General features: G+C 37.3%; 3 long non-coding RNA genes and 3 pseudogenes across 3 annotated transcripts; 2 read left to right on the top strand and 4 right to left on the bottom strand.

Annotated features, from left to right (window-relative positions):
* Window positions 1-37: 37 nt before the first annotated feature.
* On the bottom strand, window positions 38-676 carry LOC125468584. Its single transcript, XR_007250984.1, has 2 exons — window positions 323-676; window positions 38-227 (listed from the first exon to the last, which is right to left on the bottom strand). It is a non-coding gene; the product is annotated as an uncharacterized LOC125468584 (long non-coding RNA).
* Window positions 677-5,222: 4,546 nt separating this feature from the next.
* On the bottom strand, window positions 5,223-5,917 carry LOC125468566 (annotated as a pseudogene).
* A 407-nt stretch (window positions 5,918-6,324) lies between these two features.
* LOC125468585 lies at window positions 6,325-9,635 on the bottom strand. The gene is made up of 2 exons (XR_007250986.1): window positions 7,897-9,635; window positions 6,325-6,823 (listed from the first exon to the last, which is right to left on the bottom strand). It is a non-coding gene; the product is annotated as an uncharacterized LOC125468585 (long non-coding RNA).
* On the top strand, window positions 6,795-7,936 carry LOC125468582. Its single transcript, XR_007250978.1, has 3 exons — window positions 6,795-6,895; window positions 7,117-7,157; window positions 7,470-7,936. It is a non-coding gene; the product is annotated as an uncharacterized LOC125468582 (long non-coding RNA).
* Window positions 9,636-13,346: 3,711 nt separating the features above from the next.
* LOC125468571 lies at window positions 13,347-14,231 on the bottom strand (annotated as a pseudogene).
* A 1,497-nt stretch (window positions 14,232-15,728) lies between these two features.
* Window positions 15,729-17,809, top strand: LOC125468572 (annotated as a pseudogene).
* The last annotated feature ends 1,540 nt before the right edge of the window (window positions 17,810-19,349 follow it).

The following is a 19,349-nucleotide window of genomic DNA, read 5'->3' on the forward strand; positions in this document are numbered from 1 at the left end:
TAAACTTCACAGATACAACAATTACCTTCGTTAGGGGTTTCATAAACTTCACAGATACAACAATTACCATAAGTCTCATCTCCGACATTCATACAGAAAACCGAATAAAATTCGAAATCAAGAATCAATCCCAAAACTGAAAGTTGAAAATTTGGAAAAAGAACTTACATTGGAGAACAGACCACGAGAAGAGGATCATTTCTACCTCTTGGGTCGAGGTCCAATTCCTGCGATATTGGCCGGAAGTTGGCCAGAAAACCCTGGGTCACCGTTCTTAAATTAGAAATTGAGGAAAATCGCCTACGAATTTATAGAAACTTACTTGGGGATTGGATAAAGGACGGCAAGAGCATTCTGGATGTGTAATTTGACAGCCTTTGGTGACCCGTGGACGACAGAGCCGTTGCGTCGGCAGTCGGCGGCTCGCTAAGAGAAGAGGGAGAGAGGATGCAGGAGGGAGGAGAGACAAAAAGAAAAGCAAAAGAAATAAAGAAATTTAAAATAGAAATGAAAAATAAAGGTAAACGGACAGCAAAAGGTAATCAGTCATAGTAATACAAAATTATCATACTATGCTTAAACTTTGTACTTCCGTGGAATCTTTATTATAATTCTAAATTTTGTTATGTTTGCGATCACAAGTTTGTATTGATGCGCACTACGAGAAAATATTAGATGATAGGTCATATGTGAGTTTTTGTTCAGAATTTTTTTGATGGATTTAGCAATATGGTATTCATGATTTGTAGAGTCAACCGTGGCAGAACTAGATATTAGCTTGACTTGTGGAGCCACCATCGCAAAGTAGAAGTTCAATCCTTGTCTTTTTCTTATATAACGATGTCGTTTTAGTACTGAATGTTCCGATTCCAACATCTAAAATACCACAATTGGAATTTTTTCATACTACAATTAGATTGTATCTTAAAATTATGAAGTTTTGGATTGAATTACCACTACCAAAAATGTGAACATTGGTCATGATATCATGCTGCTTTGTTTTGGATTTCGTTAGAGATCTTAATTAATCAATCACCCATTCTGGATCAAAGCTTTTTATAAGAAAAGTAAAAAGCTATCTCTCTCCAAAAGCTCAAATTGAAACCTGAACTCCCTAGTTGACAAAATAAAAAAAACATAAAAATAAAAATAAAAACCTGAACTACCTAGCAAATCAGAGCCCAATTTGACAACCAAGATCTTCATCGTTTGAGCATCAATGTTCTCTTAAATTTGCTGCGAGCCACCCACCATGAAATCTCCTTCATGGACATCTCATAAAATTAGAACAGTACAAAGAAGATTAGTGTCACTCCTAAGCTAGGATTACACGTTTGAATCGCAAAATAGTTCCTCCCTACTCTTTGATTCTCTCTTTCACCGGCTAACTATATTTTACTCTACCTTTTCACCCTAAATAAGAAATGAGCCTTTTGTCAACATCTTTTGCTCTATTTGACTGAACGACACATTTTGATTGTCTAAATATTATATCAAACTACAAATAATATTGATATCAAACTACAAAAAAGACTGAAATCAAACAGCATCCGAGCATACAGACAAAACCCCCTAAAAATCACAAAATAAAAGCAATTGAGGAAATGCTAATAGATTGATTTTCCAACCGTTATATCTATTTCCTCACAAAACCAAAAACAAAAGTGGCAGTCCAAACTTGGTCGCCGAGCATAAGCACAACTACTCCTAAAACCATTTGTCAGATCATAAATTTGATAATGCTCAGTTGTGGCATTCTACCAGAAAAGCGGAAAACTCACCAGAAAATCAACCTAAGCAATTCAATGGTTGTTAACAACCCATTTAAATGGAACCCCAAAAAATTAAAATTTTCTAACATTTAAAATTGAATAAAACAGAATCCATCATACACTATAACAAAAACTGTATGCATAAACATGCTAAATATATACGGCATGGATGCTAAAAAATATGCATTATCTCCTAATATAAATATAAATATATATGGCCTTATTTTCTCATAAAACAAAAGCCCTGGTTTGAAAAGAAAATATCACGTGACTTCAAAAAAACCCTAAGTACCTAGCACAATAGAATCTGCCGCCATCGCCTTCTTTCCAATTGCAGATCTTGCCGTTTCAACACTCTTCTACACAGAGCTCTCTCCCGCTCTCTCCCCCTCCTTTGGTTAGATCTTTTCATCGTCAAGCTACTTTTGTTAGAAATTTGTGAAGACCCACAACACAACCTAACTAAAAAACTCACTGATTAAAAGTTTCTCCCCAAAAACCCCCATCTCTGTCATCAAATGAAAACTCTGAAAGCAACAACCCATTTAAAATTGAACCCAAAACCGAAATCGAAACCGAAACCAAAGCAGATTTTTTTTTGCAATTCAATTTGATGCAGTTTTGAAGCCAAAATCGAAATGAAACCAAACTGTTTGGTTCGGTTCGGTGCGGTTTCAAACGGTTTCGGTTTGGTTTTTAAGAAAAAAATGTACAATTTGCAATTTAACATATTAATAAGCATTTTCCAATAGCAATAGGAAAAAGACATTTGTTATGTAAACAATTAGCATTTTGCATGCAGTTGTGATGTTAAAACATGTTTGTGCAACAAAAGGGTGTCCTTTACAATGTTTATCATAAAACAAGTTGAAAAAAATTGAATTCATTAAACTTGAGTGAAACTTTCATACTAGAATATGTGATATCATGCTTCAAATGAGTGGACTTCATTAGATCATTGTTCGACTCTTGATAACAAGATTAGTCCACCCTAGTACAATTATGTGTGTGTGATGGTATAAAATAACAAAGGTCCTTCAAGTTAATGAACGAAAGAAAGTGATGAATGATGATATTCTAGTGTGGTTGAATCCATACTAAGTGTATGCATTCTAACAAACAACCAATTAAAACATGAAATCTAATATGGACATTTAATTAAATGTTTATTAATATTTGCGATGCGATGCGGTTCGGCTTCGGTGCGGTTGTCAAAAGTCAAAATCAAAACCAAACCGTTTTCTATGTTGCGGTTAGGTTTCAAAACCGCAAAACCAAACCGTTCGGTGCGGTTCGTTTTAATTTGTGTTTCGATTTCGGTTTTCGTTTCTAAGTGCCCACCCCTAATGAACGTGTGGCATCGGAGGGCAAGGAAGTCATTTAATTGTAGAAAAGATGGCAAAAAAGTGGCTTAACAAACAGATTGAGGGGCATTTTGGTCCGAACACTGCCCTAGAACAGTAACCAGAAGTTTGGATTTTAGTATATATAATATACTCACTGAGTTATCTTCTCTAATACCTTCGTATAATTAGTCGGGTTCATGTCGTTCTCTGCTCCTGCGAAAAATCCTCCTAACCAAGGAATTGATGCGCTCTCTGTCTCTCCCTCTTTCTCAATAGCCAGCAGACTCCGACGACGAAGGAGCCCAAGAAGGAAGAAAAGCCAGCTAGGTAGACGAAACGCAGAACTTCATAAGAGAGAAAGCCCGCACAGCCAAAACCCAATACTAAAACTGTGATTTCAAATCTCGATTTCTTCTGAGCTTCTAGGTTTTCTATTTCTGAGTACTTTAATTCATAATTTCTTTTGGGTTTTACAAGTTTTTTGGGTTTTCTACTTCTGGGTGGATTATGTCATTGATCATGGGTCAAGGACGGAATGAAGAACGAACGAAAGTACACTTTCATAAGGGATCTTTAGCTTTGTTTCAGCAAGTCTTCAATCTTGGTCCCAGCTCATGAACAAGCAAGGTGGGGATCCCATTCCTTAGATCAAAACGACCTGTGACATCCCACATCGCCCAGGGAAGTGATCCTTAAATGTATATTCCAATCCCTACCTAGCACGAGGCCTTTTGGAAGCTCACTGGCTTTGGGTTCCGTAGGAACTCCGAAGTTAAGCGAGAAGGGGGCTAGAGCAATCCCATGATGGGTGACCCACTGAGAAGTTGCTCGTGAGTTCTCAAAAAACAAAATCGTGAGGGAATGGTAAGCCCAAAGCGGACAATATCGTGCTACGGTGGTGGAGCAGGCCCGAGAAGTGATCCGCCCCGGGCCAGGATGTGACACGACCTCCTTTGTGGATTGTTCTATTTGATTATTCTAGGGTAAATTACATTTTATCCTCTTGGGTTTGAGTGTAATTACAATCTCATACAACATTTTTAAAACATTTTAATCTCATACACAATTTTATTGCAGTTTCATACATCCGTTAATTAAACCGTTAGTTTGACCGTTAAGTGATGACGTGGCAAATGACGTGGCAAATGCGTGATCAACATATTTGATGACGTGGCATAAAAAAATAATTTGTTAACAAAAAACAATTTAAACAAAAACTTAAATTAAAACAAAACAAAGAGGGGCCCACTCCCTTCTCCCACCCAAGACCTCCATCCCCATCTTCTTCCTTCTCCACCACCACCACCCATCCCATACAATGAAAGCGAAAACTAAGAGAAAATTTTAAGGAGATTTGAGGAAGACGAAGAATTAGAAAAAAAATTTGGAAAATCTAGGAATGGGGTTTAGGGATTGCAGGGGGAGGATTGGCATGGTGGTTGTACGGACTCTAGACCTCCTTAACTGGTCTTACACAATTTGATGTAGAAGTGGAAGATTAGCTTGTACTACGTACGAATTCTTTCCTCTTCCATCGTTTCTAACTTCACCATCATCAGTTCAACGCCATCAATCCACACCTAACCCCTGATTTAGACAATGCCCGCCAAAAATTACCATCTCAATGTTCATCTCAAAACTGTCAAGAAAATCTTGCCAGAAATTACGTCAGGATTAGTCACGCCTCAATCCTTTTCGTCATTCGACGTTGTCAAGAAATTTTAATAAAAAAAATTCAAAGTTCTTGTTGAAGCTTTTGCCATAAGAACCTTACAAATATGTCCAACTTTTGTTCGATAAGTGGGTTGACGAGAGGGGTTGCCATAAGAGCCTTACAAAATTTTAGGGTATTTTGTTTGTGGCTAGTCCTAACAATGCACAAACACTTCACTATTATTATCTTGCTTTATTCAAACCAAGACAATCCAGCTCAATCTCTGAAGCTAATCCAATTCAAAATTATTCCATATATTTTTAAGAATTTATTTGTTTATTTTTAATACGTGTTTCGTTAACTTGCACGTTTGTAAAAACTCTAATGTATGTACTTACTTTTTACATTTAATGGACCTAATTTTGACATATATTTTTTATAGTACAAAAAATGCTTTTTATATGTATTTTTAACATATTATTAAAAAGATCAAAATGATAAAGTTTTAAATTAATTACTATTCAAAAATTTAGATCTGGTTTGAATTTTTCAAAGTACCTTTTCAGTAGAGTTGTCGAATAATGCACATATGTATTTTTCATGCATTTATATGTGGCGTATAACATAGATAAAATCTATAAAAAAAAAAAAAAATCAGAATTTCAACCAGAGATTTCAATGGCCTTGACGTTAAGCTTCTTCACCTCCGTCTTTGGAACAGTGACACTTAGAACTCCATTCTCCATGGCAGCCTTAATCTAATCGACCCTTGCATTCTTTGGAAGCTGAAACCTTCTCAAGAACTTGCCGCTGCTTCTCTCCACTATGTGCCACTTGTCGTTTTTGTCCTCCTTCTCCACGTTCCTTTCTTCGCTGATCTGAAGCACCTTATCGTCTTCCGCCTACATCTTCACCTCCTCTTTTTTCAGGCCTGGAACGTCTGTCTTGAACAAGTGGGCTTCGGGGCTCTTCTTCCAGTCGACCCTAATGTTCACAAAAGCCGAATTCTCCTGAGAAAATTCAGGAAATGCGAAGAGTGATGAGGAGGAAAGGAACGGGAAATCCTCGAAAGGGTCCCACAGATTGAGGGAGAATGGGTCGAAGACGCTGCTGCTTCCTCATTGGGAGTTGGGGACGAACGACATTCTGAAAAACAGATAGGGTTGGTTTGGATGCTGAGAAATTTGAGAATTATTACAGAATTATTGCTTTTGCTGGACTAATTGCATGAAGAGCGGATTTGGTTGTGTATTTTTAAGGAACCAAAGAATTTTCTAAAACAGACTTAAGGATGAGACTAGAAATGTATGTGTGAATTTCTCGAACTTTCTAGGACGCTTGAGAATTATCAGAACTTTCTTAGGACGCTTGAGAATAATCTGACGTTTGTACGAGTTACTTAGACAACACAGTTGACCTAATGATGATGAATGGTGGACCCAAAAACTTAAGTGTGGGGGTTGTATGGGCCGTTCGATTTAATCGGACGATTTAAACTAAAGATACCGTGCAAGTTATAAGCAGGCCGTTTGGTATGTAATATTTGGACTTATTGATAAATAATAATATTTACATTAAATTAACAATATCAACTAAATATCAATAACATTTAACATCTCATGAAATTATACATATACTAAAACTCAATACAAAATTACTGTTCATTAACTGTAAACGGGGGAAAATGCCCTCCAATTCCTTTGTTATCTGCCTTTTTTTCCTTTTTTTCCTTTTTTTTAACAGTTAAAAGACGACTTTGCCCTTCGTCTCCACCAGTCGATCACTTCTCAGCTTCTGTCGTCTTCAATGGCATAAATGCCCTCCGATTCTTCTCCATTATGCGTTTGTCCACGCGTCGCTCATCGCTCTGCACGACCTTTCTTCTCGACTTTTCCCTCCGTTCCACTTTTTTCCCTCACAATTCCCTGCTTCTGTCGCTCTTGAACCTCGATTCCTTTCGCTTTCCAAAGCTGCCTTCTCTCCTTCTCCGACCCTGCGAGCTTTGTCTCACAAATTACCAACCGCACTTTCTTGCTGAAAAACCACCTAACCTGTAGAAGTTTCTTCGGTTCTTCAGTTGGACTCGGAGAAATTTTTTTACCTAGAAAAGCTAGCGTTTCCTGGTGAGTTTTTATGGCTTTCTCAATTTAGGTGTTTCAATTTCTTTTCTGTGATTTTGGATATGCAGATGGGTTTTCTGTTCAAATTTATTTTTATTTTTTTGCGATTTTGAGGGTTTTGTTGGTGCCATCGGATCCTGCGTGTGGGTTTTTAATTCAGCTGCATGTATGTGTTTAATTCGGCTGCATATGGGTTTTTACTTTGGTTTTGTTTTCGGTGTCAGGGGACCCTGGTTTTTCCTTTTTTGCGGTTTTGTAACTCAAGGTGAGCAATTTCAGCTTCTCTTTGGGGCTTTTGTGGAAACAAATTTTTATTTTTTTTCGTATTGTGAAAGTTGAATACAATACTCTGTTTAGTTTCCATTTAGTTCATTAATGCATGACTCTGTTTTTCTCTCCTCCTTAAATTCATATATGGAAATAGGAAGTTTAAGAATCTTTGTTCTTGCTAATAGGTTTAATAATAGTGACATTCGAATGATCTTTGTTCCCAGGAAACTGATTCTAAAGAATGGTAGCTGGTGATTCATAAAATAGTTAGATTTTTTAAAGCTGACACAGGTTTTATGAATATCAGGCTTTGGAGAGTAACAGCCACGAATCCGGGGCTCCGATTGAATTGGGTTGTTCTTGCAAGGATGATTTGGCTGCTGCCCACAAGAACTGTGCTGGTACTTTGGTAAATTGTTAGCTAACACGCTTAGACAGAAGGAAAAAGCAAAGACAGGAATTGTTGGCTAAGACACTTATGCAGAAGGAAAAATCGAACATAATGACGCTTAGTCAGACAAGACTGGTATTTGCAACCATAACGCAACATAATGAAGAAACGTACCATGAGGATTTTGAACAAACATAATGACGTGTAACCAACAGCATACAAATATAAAAAATATAAAAGAGAATGCTATACAATCACTATAAGTGATGTCAAAGCCATCAATCTTCTATTTCTGTTTCTGGAAAAAAAGTCATGTAGTCAAGATGTCGTTCCATTTGCTTACCATGATGAGTTGAAATTTGAACTAGCTTGCTGTTCTTGCATATCTTCTCCTCATCCTGGTTACCAACCCAGCGAGTCTTCACCAATCCATCTATGATGTATGTATGTCATTGTATTATCATGTGATGCAGCTTATCTAGATTATATTTCCTGTAGCCTAAGTTTGGATATTTCCTTTGAAGAGGGTATAGCGTGCAAGGTCCTAAGAACTTTACCAAATTATCATCCTTGGAGTATAGAAAATCTCCCAAATGTATAAACGAAATAAACTTGTGACGGAACCAAAGAATGCAAATGCTCATCATCATTTACTAATCCATATGCATAATTTAAACATTTACATCTTTATTAGAAGCATACAGAAAAGATACATGGCACACAAGATATCTACTTTTCGACATAGGAGCTCAATTCTTGCATACAAACACACTTCCTTTAGCTTGCATTGGACCTCGCACTTTCCACTAATGTAAATGCCACAGAAAGTGTGACTATAAAAACTATGAACCTAGAACGATGGATATCTTTGAGTTCAGATGGATTGTAATTGTGGTGACTACAAGATTGTTCTTTTACTTGATTTTCTCGTATTTCATATGAGCATACGCATTCTACAACATACGTGATCTGCCTAATTCGGCATTCCAGTAAGAAGCAAAATGATAAGAACAATCGTGACAATTACATGAAAAGAAAGAAGCTAATTAGCAAGTAATCATTCGAATAAGCTGAACTCTCGGAAGCAGGAACCTAAACACCACCAAGATGGTATCTGTTGTAACATGCCCATAGTAAGTTCATAGTTTGAAGTAAACCACATCAAAAGTGAGAGAGCTGACTCCGGGAACCAATTACATCCATGTGCTTGCACTTCAATGCAGAAACAGAACAAAATATAATCCTAAAGTTTTCGGACCATCATTAAACACTCAAGCAGAACAAACATTCACAATCCAGCAAATGGGTGTTCATAATTTCAAGCAGAAACACCAAAAACCAAAGAAAATAATGAATATTAAACTCAGAAAAATTTTGTACTCACGTGTCTCCCTTGATCTTGGACCAAGTCTCAGCGCATTGCTTATGAGCAGCACGCTAATCCCCCTTGCAAGAACACCCCAGGTCAATCGGGACCCCAGAGGCAGGGTCGGTCCCACTACCTCCCTCCAAACCCAGGTGGCAAATCCTGCAATTTCTCTCAACTTTACTCAAATGCACCACCTTCTTCACCTCCAAAAGCCCACTCTCCAAATCCACCTCCTCCACTGAACAATCTGACTCACAAGACTTCCTCCGGACATTGCCGGAGTCAGACATCGAGCGCCAGGACTGGTTGTCGTCGGAGTCATCCGAGACCGACGTGCCGCTGCCTCCGGTGGCCGAACGGCGGTGGTGGGTTGCCTCGGGAGCTGACATTCGTGAAACCCAGAAAGAGAAATGGCGTGAAATGGTGAAGTGTTAAAGTTGCAGCACTTGGACATCAAACATGGTGGGGTTATGGAGTAGGTGGAGAAGTTTTTTCTCTATCCTCAATGAAAGTATCAATGTCTCCCTCCTCCCTCCTCCCTCGATCACTGTCTTTATTTGTGTGTCAGTTTCGAGCAATGGCTTTGCTGAACGAGAGAGGGAGAGAGGGAGGAGTTCCGAAGCAAATGCGAATTATGAGAGTGGTGGGGGCAGACTGCTCCGATCAGAGATATATTTGAAGGATCACACACAGACGGAGACAAAACACAAGTAAGACTTGTTTGAGCAATATTATAAAATATAAAAAATAATAATATAATTCCAATCATAATAATTATAAAAAAAATCACAACATCAATTATATATGAGATTAACATAAATAACTAGAGAGAAAGTTCGAAAAATTGACAAACTTGGAGATTGAGGCTTGCATAAATGTAATGTCCTCAAGACAGAATTTCGCCTCTACTCTTGTGTTTGTAGTTCGGTAGGCGTCCGTCTCCCAGGATTCAATGATCTATAATCTGAGGTCAAAACACTTCAATCTTCGGACTCTGATGAACTTCATATATTTCGTACTCTCAAGACACAACTTAGAGTTTGACTAACAAAGAATAAAAGACATTGAAGAAAACTCTTTTCTTCGATTATTTAGACATGTAGGATGTTTGAGTTTATGTAGAACTCAAGCCACCACTTTTGAAACATTGTGACTGTTGCCTAACGTTCTAACGACCAGACGCAACTCATTAATTTAAATTCAACTATAACACTTAACTCTTATTTTTCATTCATACAAAACTTAAATATTATAATATATAATTTCTAACAAAACTTCTAAAAAACTTTGAGTTAGAGTTAGTAAGTTTGTGTAGGGGTGGTTCGGTATGGGATTTCAAACTAAAAATGAGATTCTGAATCTCAAATCGAAAATTTTTGGGACGGAAAATTGAAAACCAATCTTAAACCGAAATTCTGGTATTCTCAATTTTTGGAATTTCGATATGTTTACGATATTTCAGGATGGATTGCGACTAAATTTTAGATTTCAGGTTTTTGGGCTGAAAATTGAGATTTTTGGGGTGGGGGCCAAAATTTGGGCTATTGGCCTGAAATTTTATTGCCCAATTTCGTATCAATTGAAATTTAAGTTGTTTACCTCATATCAATTTGAAATTTCATACCAATTGAAATACCAATTTATTCATACAAAGTCCAATTGACGCTCCAATGTTTCAAACTACTTAATTTCAAACTTCTATTTCTAACATAGTTTATTATCAAACTACTTAAATTCAACATTCAATAAAAATACAACCAAAATAAATAAATAAATATATATATATATATTTTTTTTTGGTTCGGAATTCTCACACCATTGAATATATACTTTTCACATACTATAGATGTTCCGTATATTACTGTTGACCCTAAAAACTGCCAAGCCTACGTGGCGCATATGCCGAGTAATTAATAAGCTAACTACGTCATTCGGTTGTGTGCGGGGCGTGCCAACTCTTTGGTTGAGTTCGGCCAGGGAGTAAAATATGTTGATGTGGCGTTGGGCACGATGCTGACTTCTTGATCTTGCGACTGAGGCCGAGAAAGGAACACGTCTCAGCGTTCGGGTTCTAGAGCCTGAAGACAAGGCTGCTAGTTATGCGAAGTTCAATTTCAAATTCGGCTTTCAATGTGCCGAATGTAGTAACTTGGTAACACTTTACTTCGCCGAGAAGGCTGATGAGATGACCTTTACTAACAAAGACTTGTAAATCCTTATTGACCGTGACTTGGATAAATAACCAGTCGATCTTGAAGCAGTGCTATCTATCCAAACTGAAGGTGTTCATTAGTCGACTGATTATACGGCTCAAATGTTGTCTATCCAAATTGAAGATATCACTGGTTGCCTTCACATTGATGTCTATCCAAACTGAAGATGTGCTCGCGAGAAGAAAATGCGAGAGGAAAAAAATCTCAGGGTTGTTGAGAAGCTTTGCGCAGGGCAATTTGTGTGTTGATTTGAAAGGGCTATCCTTTGTGAACCATACCTTGTGAAATAATAATCATGAACTACCACTCATTATCCTCTAACTTTTGGTGATATTGTAATGTTAATCATTGCGATGCATTGGACCTTTTAGTCTTCACGGTACATCACCATCTTAAATTCTTAATGTTTCAAACAGATAAAATGGCATATCCATATGCTAATCATCCAAAGTTGCATCCTTGTACCATTGTTCCACATGGTTCTGCATGCAAACCCATTCAAATATGGAATCCATGCAACTGACTAGATACCATTTTGATTAGGATAGAATCTTAAAGCTACACGGCAAGCCCTCACATAACTCTCTTTACTGCTGCGTTGATTGTAAGGGGTTGGCAAGCAGCCAACTATGCAATCTCCTTTAATTTCTCCACAATCCGATAAAACCCTTGATTATCTGCAAAAGAATCTCATGCATAACTCTAAACTTTGTAAGCTTTAAGGATATTTTCAAGATAATTACTATGATTAAAGTCAATAGTAATGCTAAGAAAAATCTCTTAATTTCATAATCATTCGAGGGCTTCGATTGCTTGGGTCAAAAATGTAAAATCGGGTCCAAACAATTACTATGTGTTTCTTATCAACTAGAGAAACACATAAAAAAAAAAAAAAAAAAAAGAACATTCTTAAAATCCTTTTGGAAATATTTTTTTTTTAAAAGAATAATACTTGCATTTCTCCTTTGGAGATGAGCTCATTCTCTCATACTTGCAAATAGCGTATCTTCACTATAGAAATTTTAAAATCATAACCGTTCAATTTCTTAATTTTCTTTTGAAGATCATCACTGCAAAAATTCATTCGAAATGGAATTCTTTAATCTTTCAAATGCATCAAATAAACAAATGATCCTGATCATGATTTTTTTGTTTGTTTGTGAAGATACGTTATTTGCAAGTGACGAAACAACTTCATCCAAAAAAGAAAATGCAATCATTATTCTTTTTAAAACCTGAAATTGACAAAAATGACTTGGATTGTAAACAATGAAGAAAACAGTGACCAAATTGGTTATATCGAAAACGTTAACCTTTCTCTAATCATCTAATTTTACGTCCCATAATGTAAAATAAAGATGACGAAATCTGATTCGTTTATTTTTCTTTCTGCAGAATTATGTCATTTCCATTATGCAATTGTGCGACTGCCATGAACTTTATTCATTCAAGAACGATAAAAGCCACAAATAATGCATCCATCTGCATCTCCATCGTATCATTACCCCCGTGGAAGGTTGCTCTAAGTCTTGAGAAGCAAAATCGCCAACAATCACACCGCAACATTTGGGTGCTTCATTGGAAATCGGTGGGACTATGACCAGAATCCTAGGCATATGCTTTTGGAAAAATGTCTGGCTACAGTTAAGAGTTTTCTTGATTAATCGTCGGGTTGTCACTTACCAGAGCATTGGTGATGGTTGCGGCAGCTGGAGTTTCTTGGTTCATGGTTCCTTTTTACTTCTCCAAGTCGCTGAATGCAAGCGATGCAGAAAGAAATGAAAAGGACTAATTCAAGGTTGAAACTGGAGAGGAAAAGCTGTGTGGAAAACAAAGAGAGGAAGAGAGAGAGCAGAAATGGAGAGTAATGTTAGACTTTATTACTGCGTTTTTGGGAATTCTATTTCCTTTTGTAGTCAATAAGCTTATATAGTGTTTTCTTTTCAACTAAGTAATCAGATCAGACTGAGTCAAAGACCAACAAGAAGCATCTCAGTTCTAGTTTCTTCTAATATCTCGCGAGTATTATTTCAAATGGCAATGAGAGGAGTTGAAATGGCTTCACCTTCCTCACAAAATTACTAAGCTTAAAACAAATTGCAACAGAAACCAGAGCTTTTTTAATTGTTACTCACCATCATGCTATGACATGTCTATTGACATAAAAAAATTTCAATTATATGTATATTTGCGGTAGGCAAAGAAGAACAGTGACACTCAGAACTCCATGTTTCATTAAAAACGACAAGTCTATATTTCATTAAAAAGGGACAAGTCTATATTTCATTGATACTCAACAAAATCAAATACGTATTTGTGATATGACTTTGGCACTCTTATTTCTAATACATATTTGTGACTGAGCAGGTAAAATAGATAAAATCTTTAAAAAAATCAGAATTTCAACCAGAGATTTCAGTGGTTTTGACGTCAGGCTTCTTCACCTCCGCCTTCAGAATAGTGACACTCAGAACTCCATTCTCTATGGCAGCCTTAATCTGATCGACCTTTGCATTCTCCGGAAGCTGAAACCTCCTCAAGAACTTGCCGCTGCTCCTCGCCACTTTGTGCCACTTATCGTTTTTGTCCTCCTCCTCCACGTTCCTCACTCCACTGATCTGAAGCACCCTGTGGTCTTCCACCTCCACCTTAACATCCTTTTTTTCAGCCCCGGAACGTCCGCCTTGAACACGTGGGCACCCTAGTGCTCACAAAAGCTGAATTCTCCCGAGAAAATTCAGGAATTGCGAAGAGTGATGAGGAGGAAGGGAACGGGAAATCCTTGAAAGGGTCCCACAGATTGAGGAAGAATGGGTCGAAGACGACTTTGCTTCCTCGTCGGGAGCTGGGGATGAGCGACATTGTGAAAAAACTGATGTGGTTGGTTTGGATGCTGAGAAAGTTTGAGAATTATTACAGAACTTTTGCTTTTGCTAGACTGATTGCAAAAGGAGCAGATTTGGTTGCGTATTTATAAGGAACCGACGAATTTTCTTGAACAGACTTGAGGATGAGGCTGCAAAATGTTTGTGTGAGTTTCTCTCAAACTTCCTAGGACGCTTGAGAATAATTGGAACTTTCTTAGGACGCTTGAGAATAATCGGATGTTTGTGTGAGTTACACAACACAGTTGACTTGATGATGACGAAAGGTGATTGGTGAACCAAAAAACTTAAGTGCGGGGGTTGTATGGGCCGTTAGACGGTTAAAACTGAAGATACCATGCAAGTTATAAGCGGGCCGTTTGACATGTATTATTTAGACTTATTGATAAATAATAATATTTACATTATATTAACAATAGAATAGGATAAACGGACAAATATTTAGAGTAGTTGTTTAATATTTTGGGTTCTGATGTACACATTTCGGTTCGAATATAATGAAGTTCTTACCTTTGGGAACAAAAAGGGACAAATATTTTGGCAAATCTTTACACTCCATATTAGCTCTTGGATCTTTACACAGATAATGGTCCTAAATAAAACTAATATAACTCAAGATAAATTACTAAATGATGTGGCGATGACTTGTAAATAAAAATATTTTATTCAATAAAAAATTAGGAGTTTTAACGAAACACTCCTGATACTGTTCACTTTTAACGAAAAACTATATTTTTTCCTTTCCTGGTACTATTCACTTACACCTTTATTTGTCATTTTTCATTAAAACTAAAGTTTTTTAGGACTTTTTGTTAGTTTTCCTTTAAAAATTTTAAGAAAAAACGTTAGGTTAAGGAAACGTAAACACTCTCGAGCTGAGCCTCCATCTTCCTCTAACCCCCTAGGCTATTGTTAATTAAGATGATAAAAACTCAACCATCCATGGGGGATACGTCAATCTCGATCGCTCCGTACAACCTAACCGACCTTTTCACTCTTCTTTCTTCTATCCTCCCTTGAATCATCCTCAGTATCAATGGTGTATTCATGGGTTATTTGCAAGTCATGGGAAGCAGTAAAAAGTGGCTGAAGAAAAAGAGGGGATTACCTATTAAGAGATAGATTCAGAGAACTCTTGCCCCATTAAAAAATTACCTTTTTTTTTTTTTTTTTTTTCTGTTCAACCAATGAAGATGCCCCGATTATGCTTCTTAGCCCAGAAACTGAATTTTAATATCTGGGAAATAAATTGAATCTTTATAGAAAAGGATCAGGTTTGCAAACCCTAAAATTGGTTACATTAAATTCTTAACCCTGTTCTTGATTGACAAGAAAGCTTTTCAATGGCTTGTTAAGGTTTCATCATATAAAACAAAAGAACTATCATCTCTATCCTCTCCCTTGTTTATTTTAGACTCGGCAACAATTTTTATTTGATGCAGAATGGTATGAAGGAATAGGGTGTTCGTGAAGGAAGATGGCGCTTTATATGCAATAGGACTATTTTCCAACAAAATAAAACAAAATAAAATATTTAATAAAGATTTATGTTAATTTATGCTAAGTCATGTTTATTGACAATCATTTTAACTTTTAATCAATATTCTAAAAAAGGTTAGATGCTAGTCGGGCTGTGGACTAATGACTAGCGCCTAGACGGTTTAGGCGGATTTACATAAATTTACACTATATATTATAAAATATGAGTATATGTGTATAATTTTAGAACTTTTTTTTTCTAATTTTATACAAAGAATATTGGGCTTAGTTTGTTTTTTCTTTGAACAAAATAGTGGGCCATAAAATGGACCCAACTTGAAAGAAAAACCTTTTTTTTCAATTAAACTAACAGCTTTTCTGGTTTCTCCAATGCTATTCCCAATCAACCATCACTTGTTTAGTGGCTCCAGATTTGCATTTATTATCAACAGATCTCCTCTTCTTTCTCTCTCTACAGAGAGATCCCCTTCTCTCTCTCTTTTAGTCTTTTTTTTTTTGTCAGACTCATTCTTTAGTCTTTAGTTATGCCTTTCTTTTCCTCCCATTTTCAGTTTTTCTTTCAACTCTCTCTCTCTCTCTCTCTCTCTCTCTCTCTCTCTCTCTCTTTCTCTCTCTTCTCTTCAATAGAACGGACAAATCTCTTCAACAGATCCCTTTCTCTCTTTGCAGTAAAACCCAACAGACAGATTATGTGTATTGCTCATCCTTGTATATTCTTAATCTACTTGGGTTCATCGATTGATGTTGGGTGCAAGAGCGCAGGTTTGAAGATTTGGGTTGTGGGTTGTGGATCATGTGGATGTGAAGGGAGATTTGCAGAGCATCGACCGCCGCCTAGCACCGCCTAGGCCGCCTTGAGCACCTAGAGACGCCTAGGCAACTGCCTAAATCCTTCCCGTCTTACCTGAACGATTTAGCCCAAATTGGATCGGGACTCCACCGCCGAGTGCCTAGGCCGATTTTTAGAACACTGCTTTTTATCATGACCATTAAATATAAAAAATCCAAGAGATAATATGAAGTGTAAAGATATTTGTCAAAATATGTGTCCCTTGATCTTATCTCATTAACAATATCTACTAAATATCAATAACATTTAACATCTCACGAAATAGCTTATCTAAAAGTCAGGAGGAGTTAGAGCCCAAACAAACTAATTACGTACCAACACTTATGTAATATGATGGTCATTTAGTACTCTAGTTTAGTGGAATTCCTCTTCATTTGTAAATAAGAGTTCTTAGGTTCGATTCTCGTCAAAGGCGAATTCGAACCACATTATTGCTAGCTAGCCCACCTCTAGTGCAGATGATAGTTTGTTCATAAAAAAATAAAAATCAAAAAATAAAAAAAAATAAAAACAAGTAATGTGATATGTACAAAATAATACATGAAATATACTAAAAAAACATAAAAACATTTCAGCCTAAAAAGAAAGATCCTCCACAAAGCCCCAACCAGTAGATGTTCTATACGCCATAAGATTGAAGCAAAGCTTTTTATTGTGCACCATAAGATTGGAAGAATCAATCTTATACCTAATTGTTTTGACCAAAAAAAAAAAAAAAAAACTTCCACACACATGCACGTGCAATAAAGCTAGTTTAGTGGAATTCTTTCCTCTCTTCTATCCCAACAATTTTTTTTTTGTTGAAGTCCAATTTTTTTCATTCAGGAAGTTTCTAGCAACTTCTGTTTCGTCTTCCTTGTGCTGCTTGGTTTCAAGCCCTTTTTTAGTTTTCCGCATCCAAACAAAACCGCATCAAGTTTTTTCCAAAATGTCTCTCATCCCCAACTCTCGACGAGGCAGTAGCATCTTCGACCCGTTTTGCCTCAACCTTTGGGACCCTTTCAAGGATTTCCCATCCCCTTCCTCCTCATCACTCTCCGCATTTCCTGAATTTTCTCGAGAAAATTCGGCTTTTATGAACACTAGGGTCGACTGGAAGGAGACCCTGGAAGCCCACGTGTTCAAGACGGACCTTCTGGGGCTGAAGAAGGATGAGGTGAAGACAACATGGTGCTTCAAATCAGCAGAGAGAGGAACGACAAAAACGACAAGTGGCACATAGTGGAGAAGAGCAGCGACAAGTTCTTGGGAAGGTTTCAGCTGCCGAAGAATGTAACGGTTGATCACATTAAGGCTGCCAAGGAGAATGGAGTTTTGAGTGTGACCGTACAAAAGGCGGAGGTGAAGAAGCCTGACGTCAAAGCCATTGAAATCGAGGTTAATTAATAGTGAAATGTTGTCTACTTAGGAAATAACATTATGAAATGGAGTGCCAAAAAGAGGAGAAAAATTTGTGTGTGGCTTGACATGCCACTGGATGATGTTAAGTGGCACTACACGCCACTCATAAATTGCCATGTGTTAAACTTAAATATGATTTCTTATTTTTAGTTTTATATGAAAATAAAATTAAAAACTTAAATCATTATTTCTTAAAAAACTAAAATGGTAAAAACAAAATTCACAATCCCAGTTAAATCTACCTCCATCTGCGAACCCTCCTCTTTTCTCTCGTCGGCACCGGTGATTGACAACGCCGTCAATTCTTCCTTGCTCTTCAAGCTCTCCCTTTATTAAGTCTCTCATCTCCCATCTCTCAACTCTCTCTAATGATTACTTATAACTCGTTCAATTTTACATCTATAGTCTATTAATATTTGAAAATTGGAAACGACAAACTACTGGTGGACGAAGTTGGCTTTGAGAATTGGGTTCTTCTCCAGAATTTATATGCCCTTCCTTAATAATAATTTGATAATACATTGAAATAATGAGAAGTTTTTTTTTTTATTGAATTGAAATAATGAGGTTAGTCAGAAACTTAATCCAGCTTTGATGGATTAATAAACCTTTGAACCAGTAATTACCTAAAATCTGCACAATTTCCCAGCAGCCATGCAAGGCCGTGAGAGAGAGATAAGCTTGTGATTATTTTTTATGCGAATCATGAGAAAGCTAATGTTTGTTTGCAATGAGTCACATACATAAACTGTGGAAAATATGGAAGAGAATACTTTTTCTCATTATATGTTTCTTTACAAGATTACAAGGATATATATACATGATACAAGTGTGTAGGTAGGACAAGGTAGCCGTCCTAGTGTGTAGGTAGGACAAGGTAGGACAAGGTAGCCGTCCTAGTGTGTAGGTAGGACAAGGTAGCCGTCCTAGTGTGTAGGTAGGACAAGGTAGGACGGCTGTAGGACGGCTAGTGTGTAGGTAGGACAAGGTAGGACGGCTGTAGGACGGCTTGACGGCTGTAGGACGGCTTATTCTTCCAATGCTCCCCCTCAAGCTGGATCAAGGAGGTTAATTGATCCAAGCTTGGAGAGCAAACTTTGAAACTGAGGAGAAGCAAGAGACTTCGTGAAAATATCAGCAAGTTGATCTTGGCTTCGAGTGAATGTGGTTTGAATTACCTTGGACTGGACTTGTTCCCGAACGTAGTGACAGTCAACTTCAATGTGTTTGGTGCGTTCATGGAACACCGGATTGGAGGCAATATGCATAGCTGCTTGATTATCACAGAAAAGAGACATAGGTGTGTTGATTGAGAACCCCAAGTCCGAGAGAAGGCCCTTGAGCCAAATGAGTTCACGTGCAGTGGAAGCCATGGCTCTATACTCAGCTTCGGCACTTGAGCGAGCAATTACATTTTGTTTTTTGCTCTTCCATGTCACGAGGTTTCCTTCAACCAACGTGCAGTAGCCAGTAGTGGATTTTCTATCAATAGCATTCCCTGCCCAGTCAGCATCGGTGTAGGCAATGATTTGAGTATGACCATTGTTTTGCATGACGATTCCCCGACCAATGGAGCCT

Source organism: the organism of the source record quoted next, unplaced genomic scaffold (assembly GCF_019419815.1).
Source record: "Pyrus x bretschneideri cultivar Hongxiangsu unplaced genomic scaffold, Pyrus_bretschneideri_v1 Contig39, whole genome shotgun sequence".
NCBI lineage: Eukaryota > Viridiplantae > Streptophyta > Magnoliopsida > Rosales > Rosaceae > Pyrus > Pyrus x bretschneideri.